Source organism: Seriola aureovittata, chromosome 12 (genome assembly GCF_021018895.1).
Source record: "Seriola aureovittata isolate HTS-2021-v1 ecotype China chromosome 12, ASM2101889v1, whole genome shotgun sequence".
NCBI classification, from domain to species: Eukaryota; Metazoa; Chordata; class Actinopteri; order Carangiformes; family Carangidae; genus Seriola; species Seriola aureovittata.
The window spans coordinates 4,092,462-4,105,104 of record NC_079375.1 but is presented as its reverse complement, the minus strand read 5'-3'; the positions used below and the strand labels follow the sequence as shown (position 1 = coordinate 4,105,104).

The 12,643-nt window shown below is 41.5% G+C and overlaps 1 protein-coding gene across 1 annotated transcript in view; it reads right to left on the bottom strand.

Annotated features, from left to right (window-relative positions):
- LOC130179228 (receptor-type tyrosine-protein phosphatase N2-like) overlaps positions 1-12,643 on the bottom strand; it is a 231,040-nt gene that overhangs the window by 100,233 nt on the left and 118,164 nt on the right. The gene's annotated exons all lie outside the window — the stretch shown is intronic.

Sequence of the window (12,643 nt, the reverse complement as noted above, 5' to 3'; positions counted from 1 at the left end):
CAATCAAATTAAAATTAGTTGATAAGCTTAGCAGAAGGAAGAGCAACAACTTTCCTCTTCAACATCTTGTATCATGCACTTTAAACTGGATAAACTTTAAGATTTGATTAATTCCTGGTGCTCACAATAATGTGCAGTATGCAACCATGTGTGTACAGTAGCTACCATTAATCAATGGCACAAATTCCACCAAACCAGCATTTAAACTCTGCGCTTGACTGATCCACAGAAAATCAATGCTTCCTCCTTTCTCCTGAACTTTAAACACACAATGTATACACAGCAGAACCAGAACCTCATTCATCCAAAGACCTCGGGAATGCAGTTTGTTTTAAATGTTTGTGAAAGGTAAAGGTAACTGGAAAAAAAAAAAAAAACTGAATCTAAAATTTCCAACTGTCACTAGGTTCAGGAACATATCAGCAACATTTTTTCATATTGTTATTATCATTAATGTTTTTTTTCCAAGTCCTTCAAAATCAGAACAGAAATTAATTCATCAATACATTACTTATTTTTACACTAATGACTCTGGAGGCTACAAGAGGCAGCAAGAGAAAGCAGTTTCAAGTTATGGAGATCTGAAGTAGCCAGTGGTTAAGTGTCCTTGTCCTCCTGATTGTGGGCACGAGATCTGCAAAGCATTCACTGTTTTGGATGGCAGGTAGGTATGAGGACTTCTACATTAACACCTGACAGCACTCTGTCAAAGTTTGCAATCATCTATGGAAATGTCTTGTCATGAAGTTTGAGTATGACATTGAGTGAGATCCCTTCACTTTTCATCTGACACCGTGAAGTCACATTTTGAATTTGTCTAATTATATTCCCATCAGCCTCATCTGTACTTTTTATTCGGTGCTAATGGGCTAATCTCATCATGCTAACACGCCAAACTATGATCTTGACTATAGAAAACACCTAACCATGCTAAAGCATCTGACCAGCATGGTAGTATTGTATTTGCGGGCCTGTTAGTATGGCGATGTTAGCATAGAAGTAGTGTGGTTGGAAATTTCTATACATTTTTAAGCATTTGAAGATCTGATCTTCACTAAACCGTCATGTCGTCAATCATATAGAGAGCTAATAAAAACAAATGAAACGGTCACAGTTGTCATACTGACATTTAAGGTGTATTGATTGATTTCCGAACATCAATCATGCATTCAGTAACACGCAAGAAAACATTCCACCTTAGAAGTTGACGGTAGCTGCCAGTTAGCCTTTGAGTTTGAGTTAATTAAATTGTTCATTAGTAAAGATGAAAAGACAGAAAACATCCTTTCATTCATTATTCACTCTTCTGACAGTTTCTTTGTCATGTTTCTTTGCAAATGCATCACAGATAAAGTCAGTCTGTTAAAGTTGGACTTGTGCAGCTTCCACAGTGCTGCTGGAAATGAAAGCTAGCTTAGCTACGTTTTCATAGCGTAGCCTATTAGCTTAGCTTATGGTTACATAACCTTCAAAACGAGCCACAGCTTAACTGTGTGTGCTCCAGAATTTAAATAGCACTACACCTGGATGTTAGCATTTAGCTCAAATCTAAAGTACAGTCTACCAGAGCAGCTAGCATGGCTGTATTGTTTATGACTTAATGTTACTATATGGATATTACAGTACAACTATCTTTTAAGCAAGACTGACCACATACACTGAAATTTGGATTTTAGCAAACAGGAGGTGAAAACAGTTTTATCTTTGAAGTTATCATGTGAGCACTACCACAGAGAAAAATGATCCAGGTGGTCAAACTGTACAGTTGTTAAATGGTCAAATTGGCTGGTGAGAGCGATTTCAACTCTTTTATCAAGCTTTGGTGAAAGGTCTGTAAGGAAGATATTTTCTCTTACATTTTCATCCACTGGTGAATTTCTGCTCTTTCTTCCCACTCTAACATTTCTAAATCCACCTCACTTGTAGCCTCACTATCCTTTGAATTGCGGTACCACTGAACTTTGGATTTTAGCAGACAGGTGGAGGGTGAAGGTGGCGATGTCATTGAGGTTATCACGTGAGCACTTGCCATACACAAATGTTTTCTAAATTATGCCAACAACACCTCCACAGGGCTCGACAATAAACACTGCCGTTCCAGAACCAAATGAGCTATTACTGTAGCATATCTTCACTTTATGAAATATGAATTTTTAACCTGACCTGCCGCCAGGCAAATATTACGACAAATTTCCACACAAATAGAATTAAACCCTGCATAGAGCTCATTTTTTTCATCATCTTAAAGGGGAAACAAATGGAGGGCTACAATTGAAATTCATGGTGTAGCACATATTAAAGCCAGAACAAAATGTTATGAAATTTAAAAAAAAAAAAAAAAGGCTACATAATTACATTCACTTTGCTTTGCATCTGAATACAACGGTGTGGAGACAGAGAGCGAGTCTCCTTTGTTGACACACCAGGCAGATGAAGGATATGCAAATTGCAAGCCTTGACTCTGCTGAAGTCCTAATTCACCAACAGCCTTATAATTAGTCTTTCACTCTGTCAGAGCTTAATTTGCCAGTCAATTTATGCTATTTGTTGTGTAGCCACAGACCTTGACCATTAAACACCATTGTTTAAATGACAATGTACAACAAGGAAAACCACATCATTCACCAACAGGCAAAAAAATACTCTATTTGAGGTGAAACCTCTCTAATACCTACAAAATAGAAACACTTAAGGTACAACTGTTAAAGATCCCCTATTTTAGTTGAAGTGTTGATCCATAAGAAGATATATTAGTGGTTTTAAGAACCAAAAACTATCTCAGTGTAGTTTTACATCTCCTCTCTCAGGTTTTTCTCTTGAGCTCCAGTAATAACAGGTCGGTCAGCCAATCAGAAGCGAGGAGGCTCTGAGCCTCTCTTCTGATTGGCTGACTGTTTTCTGAGTGATTTAATAAAAATATAGCATATTTCAGGTGAACACTCCAAATCCTGCAAGGTTGGATGGTTGGTCCAGGTGGGCGGGGCTTGGGGCATGGCTGAGAGCAGTGACTGCTTTGTTGTGACATCACAAAGTTCCAGAAGTCCTGACGGGTCGTTTTAAGGCTCAGTTTCTCAATACAGGCTGTGTGCATTTCATTAATATAGAACTTAGACCTGCTTTATAATCAGAGAACACATCCAAACTACCTTTATACAAATGGAACCTTTAATTGTATCTTGGTTATTGTGTGTTGCCTTTCAAGTGTGTTATGTGAAGGTAAGTATTCATTTAGTATGAAAAATAGACACATCTAGGTTGCTTACACTGTGATAAAGCCACAGTGAAGAGTTACTGTAGGGGCTGACTGGTCGATGTCCAGGCCCCAGACAGAGACATATGAACACCTTGCCGGCACCACTCGGCAATAGCCAAGTGGGCTGACATGTCTTAATAGTGCTGTCAGCAGGCAGCGACTGCAGGCTCAGCTCCCTTCAGTGAGAAATAGGGGCTGAAGTGGCTGAATTGGTTTGTCAGCGGCGCCTCTTCATAAGTTCACTGAGCAGCATCTGAATGGACTTCTGGTTCCGTGTTACACGTGTCTGACGGAGGTGTCTGTTGCTTCTCGTTGGGTCTTCAGACTCCTCAGCGCACTGACCTCTCAGGTGTTCTCAGTCACTTGTCAAAGGTTTGGCTCAGAGAGGAGCACAGCAGCTGTAGGTGATTTACGTTTGGAAAGTGCATTAATTGATTTACTTTTACTTGCAGTAACACAACTTTATAAAGTTCTGTAAAGGTTGGAGCCACATTACTCTTTATCACTTCACTTCTCGCTGGTTACTTGATGTTAACGACACCTTACTAGATTACTACAACTGTTATTGCTTGAACAAAACAAACTGCATCCCTTGCACTGCCCTAAATTACAAGACAGTGACTCTTCATGGTGCTCAGAGGTGCTGGTATTCCAATGGCTGATGTACCATTAGTTGTAGCTAGTTTAGTGAATTTACTCATGGCGAATCCACTGATTCCACTGAAATCAAGAGATTTCCATCCAAACCATTGCTGTTCCACACGCTGGTGTGACGTCGACCTTTGTCTGGTCTCTAGAGCACAGTTGTTTCGCTCTGTGTGAGCTTTCAGTGCTAGATTTTCTGGTGAGGCAGTAATTACTGTAACAACACTGCAATGCAGTGTACCTGACAAACCTGCCAATAGACAAAATTTAGGCAGATCACATTCCACCACTGCTTGTGCTTCACCAGGGAAACGACCGCAATCACCAATCATTTCATCTTTTTTTTTTTAAATGTGAAGAAGGTAGTTTTAAGCTGCTGTCATGCTTCCCATAAATACAGACCTTTTTTTTCTTTGTCAGACATCACATCTCGATCTGAGAAAGCTTCATTTTGGGAGTGATGAGGAGGAGGAGGTGGATTGTTCAGAAGTTTGTTTTGCTGCCTCTGGAGCCATAAGCTCTGTCCTCTCAAAGTAAATAATACATTATTGCAGCTTTTCATTTTAAAGATAAAATCAGTTTTATTTGTTTCAATCTGATGCTGCCAATCCTTTTGTTAGTGCCATTTCTTTGAAACTGTGGCTATTGTCACTTACTCTGAATGAACGCTGTAGTGGTGCCAATGCATTGATTTCCCCAAAATTTAAAGGATTAATCAGGTTCAAATGAAACACAGGCGGAGATGGTAAACAACGGGCAACTTTGGGACCGAACTCAGTGAAACAACTAAAGACTTTGTTACCTAAAGTGCCTTTGGTAATTGGTGAGACAAAACCTATTTGAGTTGCATCTGCAGGAAAGCCTAATTGACAGTCTCACCCCCCCCCCCCCCCCCCACACACACACCTACATACACACGTTTAATTCCTGATACTGAATCAGAGTAAAAAGCCTGATATACCCAAACACAAACAAACATGAAAGCGTTCAACATGATTTTCATTGGGAGGGAATCAGAAAACTCTGTAGCAACACGGGCGCCCGTCTGGTTCCCCGGAGTGACTTGCCACGCGGCCAGCGAGCGTGACTACATCACAGGCGGTGAGCTCCCTCTAATTAGCCGACAAGTCTTTGGACCTCCCAACACCGCGGCACTGCGGCCTCTCTCCCGTATGTAGCCAAAAGCTACCCGGACCATCCATTGCTCTCCTCTCCTGCAGACTACAAATGAGTCCAAGTCGGATGAGAGCACTGCTCATGAGCAGGCGAGCCGAGGTGCCTCATTTGTACCCCAGCGAGCTTTCTCTCCAAAACCCAAATTGGATCCATTTTTAAGAAGCTGCAATGGGCTGGGTGTCGTGATCAGACCGACTGGCGACTTTTCTTTTAGCCTGACTGGCAGCACGGTGTGAAAATAAGCCGTAATGTGACAAAATGGGAATGAAGCAGCAATGGACTGCAGACTGAGAGTGAACTGAGGGGAAATGATCTATACTCAGATTATTCTATTTTTTCCATTTCCAGAATATTCCATCTTCCATTGTACCTCTCAGATACATTTGAACTGCGGGGAAAAAAATTGGGCCTGAAGGAAGTAACGAGGACCAAATCTCATTTCTACAAAAGGGGCCCCTTTATTTTCCCTCCAAAACACACAGAGGCGCTTCATTTGTCAACCAAGCTGCCCCTGTCCTGAATTTTGCTTTATGTTAACTCAATGTATCTGAGGCGCCTAGAGGGAAACACAGCGAGTGCCGGGGATTCAGAAATGCTTCATTTTTCACCGTTGACAAAAGGGAAAGGCCCAGGCTGGCTCCTCCAGTCCCCAGACCAACAGAATAGATGCTTTCGCAGCACCGAGAGGTCGTTATTTCAACCACTAACCACCCCCCACCCACCCAACGTCCATACCTCTCACTCACCCTCCCGGGTACATTTCAGGAGTCGTATAATGAGAAGAAAACAACAGCCATCTTTCAAAACTAAAGGCAGCGAGAGCGGCGCGGCACCATCACTGCAGTGACACAGTACAGGGATGTAATCACATTAGTTGGATCATGAGAGCGACGATCCCTGGGCAAATCAAAATATATCGCTGGCTGGTTTTACTCTGTCCCTGCAAGGCCTGATCGGTGCCCCAAACCATCACTGAACGTCTCACAGATGATAAAAAAAACAACAAGAAAAGAAAAGGTTGCAACTTCTCAACTAAAAAGGACACAGAAAAAATGTTGCAGCTAAATGAAAAAAAACTAAAGCAAGAGGAGTTATTAGATAGTGGCTTAGTTTCAGCATGAAAAAAAAAAAACTGTCAAATTACCTTAATGTGAATGCAAACTTTTGACAAACTGAATATGAGACAAGAAATTAAAAATAAGGAAATAAGTTTTAAAGGGAGTAGAGGAAAATATACTGCAAATTTAACAAATGTGCTTAACTATAACAGGCTGCATGTTCTGCAGGATCACTGTAGATGAAATAACATGAGCACCCCCAGTAAAACATCAGACGTAGTCACACCTGCTGCTACAAAGCTGTGTCATGTTGGGCTCCAGTCTGTAGAGTTTTATACCAACATAGACAATAAATGCCAGATTTTTACGCCATAAAATACAAACCCGTCTAACTCTTTGTAAATGAACTCTTCATCTCATCATCGACGTCACGAGTCATGAATATTTGTGTCAAAAGAGATTTGCCTGTCGTTTTTTCAAAAGCGCCTTAATTAGATATGGTTTCACTCTCACTTGCATTAATTTGATTTCTGATATCAACTTTTCAGGCTTCAATCTGTTCCTTGTTGATGTACCCCACCCCCCCTCCACCCCCCACCCCTGGGTGTTATTGCCTGCAGTAATCTAGGATGCAGTATGAACAGGCAGCAGTGGCTTGGGTTGTGTGTGGGTGAGGGAGGGGGTCCATGAAGACAATGCCATGTGTAATTAAATTCAAAAGCAGGGGGCCGAAATGGCATCCAGGGCCACCTGGGGGACGAGAGATGATTAAGGGAGGAGAGAAAGAGACAGCAAGAGAGAGAGAGATGTGAAGACTGAGAGAAAAGAGGGGGAGAGAGGGTGACAGACAGATGGGGGAGACAAAATGATGGGTGGGAGAGAGAGATGTAAAAAGAAGGGGTGAGGCAGGAGGAGGAGGAGGTGGTGAGGGAGAAAGAATGATGATGTAGGAAGGAGGAAGGAAGAAAGAAATAAAGAGGAAAGAGATTAAGACAGAGAGAGAGGAGATAAGGACACAAGGAGAAAAGAGAACAGAAAGAAAGGAATGGGACAAAAAGAAAGAGGAGGGAAGAGAAAAATTAAAAGAAAGAGAGGAGATGAAAAACATGACATATGACCAAAAAACGATTTTCACTTCAAACTAGAAGGAGCTGATCCAATATCAACATGCTAAATCACGTAGCTAAAGGAAGTTAGCTCTGTTAATTTTTCAATCAATAACCTGTGATGCAAATCTACAACTAGATGGTTTTTGGTTCTTAAAACCAAAAATATATCTTCTTATGGATCAACACTTCAAATCAAACACAGGAAAGTGTCAAATATGGGACTTGTAATGTAACAATAAAGGTAATATTTTAGGTAGGTATTATTTTTCTGCCATTTAACCAACATTTCTTCAAGTAATGAATTCTGTATTTTCATCCTACAATAGCATGACGTCACCTTGTTATTTCCATATAGTTACCATTAGGGTTACTGAGTCCACATCTTCCATATGGGGATGTTTGGTTGAACTCAGGCATTATCCAATTACAATTACACAGCAACCATAATGTGTTTGTTTTGCCTTGTTGCGTTGAACGCTGTTCGCCGCATTAATTGATGACATTTAGCTCTTCGCTTCTGCTCCGTTTGATTCATTCACATTTTAAAAGGCAGGTATTAAACACCTCTATTAGTTTACATAAACAATTCATTAAGCTGATATGACACTGGGGACCCCAGCAGGAAAACATATCCCAACCACCCACAACAATTAATGACCTTGCATCAGCCAATGCCTCGCTGCACTGCTACAGAAAGCCCTGTTCCAAAATACAAGCGTTCATTAGTAGATCACCACTCACACTATGAAATATAAACTCATATAAAACAGCTACAGCTGTATTTTTTCTTCTTCCACATTTATATGGTACACAGCCACTCTTTGGGGAGTTGGGAAGTGTGTAAAAGAGATTTTCTTTCTGAGAGGGAATTGTCATAAAAACTAATATTCCCCAAGTAGAGGTGACCTTTGAGAAATTGAGTCTTGAGTCATAAAAGCCCATTCTCCACAAATGCAACTGACCCCCTGTATGTGTGGGGGGGAAATGAAATAAAATCCTGTTCTGGCTCCAAAAATGTGATGACAAACTGGATTTGTGCAAATTTTGCCTTCAGCCGCTGCTTTTTCCCCAACACCGCTATGCCCTCTCTCCTCCATCTCTTACACCCTCTCCCCTTTCTCTCCCTTCCTCCTGACTCACTACTTCTCTCCCCTCAGTTCTCCTCTTCATCTTCCTCTCATCATCAATCTGTCTCCTCCGTTCCTTCTTCCTTGTATCTCCTCTCACATCTCCCTACCGATCCCTCTTCCTTGTGTTCTCTCATTGCGCTTCTTGTTTGTATGATATCCTATACGAACAGATCTTGTGTCATATCCTTTAACAGATGACAGAAGTATTCTTCGTTACACGACTTCAACTTTTCTGAAAATAAAATAATAATGTACAAATTTCCAGTGACAAGTTTTGTAACGTTCCCCTCTCGCTGAATACCAAACTTACAGAATGTTTTTGGTACAATATCTAAAGTTCAACAACCTGTGTGACTCTGACATGGAAGACTGTTTTCACAACCTTGAGCAGCCAGTTTGCTTTATCTGAACTGCTTGTTGGATGGTCAGATAACCTCCACCCACACCACATCAGATCGGCGGGGGGGTTGTATCGGACCATCATGCTGTGGAGGAACCAGGGTTTAAATTTCTGCTCTCTAGCTCTCTTTTTTTCATTCTTTACACAATTATTTCTGTCACTTTTGACAAGAACAAGCAGGTGCAACAGCATGAACGACTTCCAGGAGAGACAGCCTGAAAATGTGAGGCTGTGCCGCTCTAAAAAGAAAAGAGCCTATAGGTCGTCTGTGCAGCAGCTCGTCACTACCCATAGTGGCGACCGTGGAAGTCAGGTGACGTATAGAGAGCGACAGTCTGAATTGGCAGGAGGTGGAGGTAGATGAAAGGGTTGACAAAAGACAGGAGTTGGGAGACTACTGTTCGGTTTATGGTTGAAACTAATTGTCGTCATTGTTTCTTTTAACCGTGGCCACAACCACAACCTGGATGTCTCCCTCTAACCTTAACCAAGTAATTATTTTACCACAAACCATGACCGTTCCCTAAACCTAACCAAGTTGTTTTTGTGCCTAAACCTAATCAAACCATGACTGTTCCAGGCTTAACCACATGATTATTATTGTTGCTATGATAACAAATCAAAGGGTAGGGATGAACGATTTAGGTTATTCAGGTTATTCAGGTTGGAGGACTGGCTGGAAAATGTGTTCAGTTATCTCTATATTTCAACGATACAGTGTCTCCCTCTCACTCTGTTTCCCCCAGCAGCGAGTGCTGACAGAGTTGGTGGACAACATGTCATATGAAAGACTTCTTTTTAAGCATAACCCAACCCTAACTTCTACTTACTGTCACCACTGGGTTATTTTCACCTCTAAAATGTCTAAAACACAGAAGGTGTTTCAGAACTGTTTTTCAGTCATCTAACATGCATATGCATTTTTACACGTTAAGTCTATTTTCAATACTGCACCTCAACACATCCTATGTAGACACTCTCACTGAGGACTGATGCTGCTTTCACCGCCGAGCCGGTGTAGTCATCATTAGACAGTTAACCTTAACCAAGTTTTGTGCCTGAACTTTATTGATTCTTAACCAGAGAGGTGGCAGATCAAAAAATGCTAATGGTCATTTTATGATCATGGTCAGTGTCATCGTGACGATAACAGAGCCAGATGAGAAAATGCTTATATGGGTTGATTTGGATGGCACTTGCAAATGATCTATTTTATTGTTTAGTTTAGAGGAATAAAAACTGTGAAGTGCCAGGTTAGGTTTGGGTTAGGTTTCTTATCTTTTATCTTATTCTTTAATCAGCTGGTTCCTGGTTTGGGTTAGGGTTAGGGTTAGGGTATTCTTATTTACTCACATCTCTCCCCTCCCCTCTTCTCCCTTTCTTCTCCCCTCTCTCCTCTCCTCCATCCAATCCTCTGCCCTCCCTCACCACGCTCTTTGCTCACATCTATCTCTTTCTATCTTCTTGCCACCCTTTCTTATCCTCTTTCCTCCCACTCCCTCCTCACTTCCCTCCACCGCAGAGTGTTTGTGGGGGGTGTTTGTAGGGCTGATAAGTGGCAGATGACGATCGCTTGGCGAGGCCGGAGATAAGGCTGCCAAAACCGGGGGCCGCCATCTATCAAACCTCCCACAGCAGAGCCAAGCATCACCCAGCCGAGGCAGGGAACGAGGGATGGAAAAGGTAACAGCTCTCCATCTTCAGACACAGGAGGAATTCCCTGACAGACCAGCCGACATGCACTGGATATTTTCTGTAAATAATGCTCAGTGTTTGCTTTAGTGCCAGACAGGCAGGAGGTTGCTGCATGAGGACGATTCAGATCGGGTAAGATATTGACTGCAGACGACAAAATTGAGTTTTAAATGTCTTACTGTGATCGAGAAAGACTAAAGGAATCACTGCTGGGATTAGTTTGTGGAACTGTTTCTCTTAATAAGCTTTAGACCCTAAATGGAAAAAAACTGAAAAGTTTTCTCTGGCAATTACTGTGTCTTCTTTTGTGCTGTTGGTTGCTGCTGTCATGCTGTCCTGATTATCTAACACTGTGACCTGCCCCTGGTGGATTGCCATAACTACGCCCTGTGGTTTTGTTATATGTGCAGTCCAGTTCAACAACATCAAAAATATCACTTAGTAAGTACTATTATCAAAACTGTACTGGAGGACTATTGTAGTAGCTTGAGTGCATAATGGAGATGAGCATGGGTTACTCCGGGGGAAGGTAAGTCTGGGCGATATGACTTCAAATCAACAGCACTATTATTTCAAACTTTTACCTCGATTATGATTAATGAACGATCACCTCTGTGCTTATCTGTCGCTCTCTTTTTTTGATCCTTGCTCTCTTTATATTCAGCAATGTGATTTAGCTCCAAGTGATTAAACAAATTGGTGGTGTTACATTTGGTTGCCGTCCGTATTGCATTCACCGCTGTCTGGTAGTCGTGACTGATAGCGACCCAATCAGGAGGCGAGATAGGTGTCTCAGTGTCTGTTCATCCAGACTACAACGCAACCGTGGAGTTTCAAAACTAAAACAGGTCCGGCAGCGTTTCCAAACAGTTCAAAAACCCAGGAGTCCTGTGGATGCCAGGTATAAACGTAGCAGAAGTGATGTTTTCAAACTAAAACCTATTAGTGTGGATGTAACCTGAGCTCAGTGTTTAAACTTGTGTCATCCATATCACCTGCTTCACTTTCAGTGAACGTGGACTAACGTTAGCTGGACGAGGCGGAGGCACTTGACTGAACACAAGGTAATATTTTTTTTCAGAGGGCAGTTCATAAATGCACTTATTGGGTAAAGTATTTACCAAATTAACTGACATGAGCAAGGCTAAATTGGCAGGAGGTTCTATATGTGGGTTTTGATACTTTGTTATTTGCTCAGCCCCAGTGGAAGTCAAACTCAGCCAGAATTCAAATAAGTCATTTTTTTGTCCACAATGCGATTAAGTATATTATATCCAAAAATATAGTTGGTCTCAAGTGACCACAGGAAGAAGCTTAAACAACGCGTGAAAACAACAACCAGCCATTTGTGGCATAGTTTGATAAAAAAAATAATGGTCCAATGTCAACTAGTATCAAATTGAGGAGAATGAAATTTAAATGACATGCTGTTCAAACTGGATTTTAACAAAGACCTGCCAACAAGCCACGTAGGGAAACCTAATTTTAATAACATCAGGTTACGCAGCACATTTATGTTTCTAATGTGAATATAGAATGAATAATAACAAAGAGGTAGAAAAAGAGGCCACTTCTTCAGCAGTATAATGTGGTGGGGGGCTATGTACCTGGACTTAATGAACTGCAGAAAGAGTAGGATGCTAACGTAACATGAAACACTTTTACCTGTTCAGCAGACAGACTAAACAGTAGTTGAACTTTTTTGTGGTAGGTCTATTTGCTTTCACAACTTAAACAAGCTGCACTAGAGTCTGCTTCAAACCGGAGTGAAACTTTCACATCAGCCCAAACGAAGCGCACTAAAAGGGCAAACACAGCAGAGTGTAGGCATGAAAACACTTTCACAGCATCTCGATTTGATTTTAAAAGATTTAACATGGTGTATCACTGCAACCCTGACTTTGCTCATAGAGTGACAAAGGACTACATACTAAGAAGAAGGTTTAAGAAGTAATCAAACATCTGATGTCCATCAGGAAATGTAACAGGATACAGTTTCTGTGTGAAATGTCAGTTGGAGATGTGTGAGCAGGCTGTCACAGGGAGCGGGGAGACGGCTCTGCATCACACAGACGGTCCTTCAGAAGCTGTTAACACTCCTCAACAGCTCTGATCTGCACACACTGAGTGGGAAGCAACTTGTGATTGTCCATGTGCCAGCATGTGATTACAGGTCC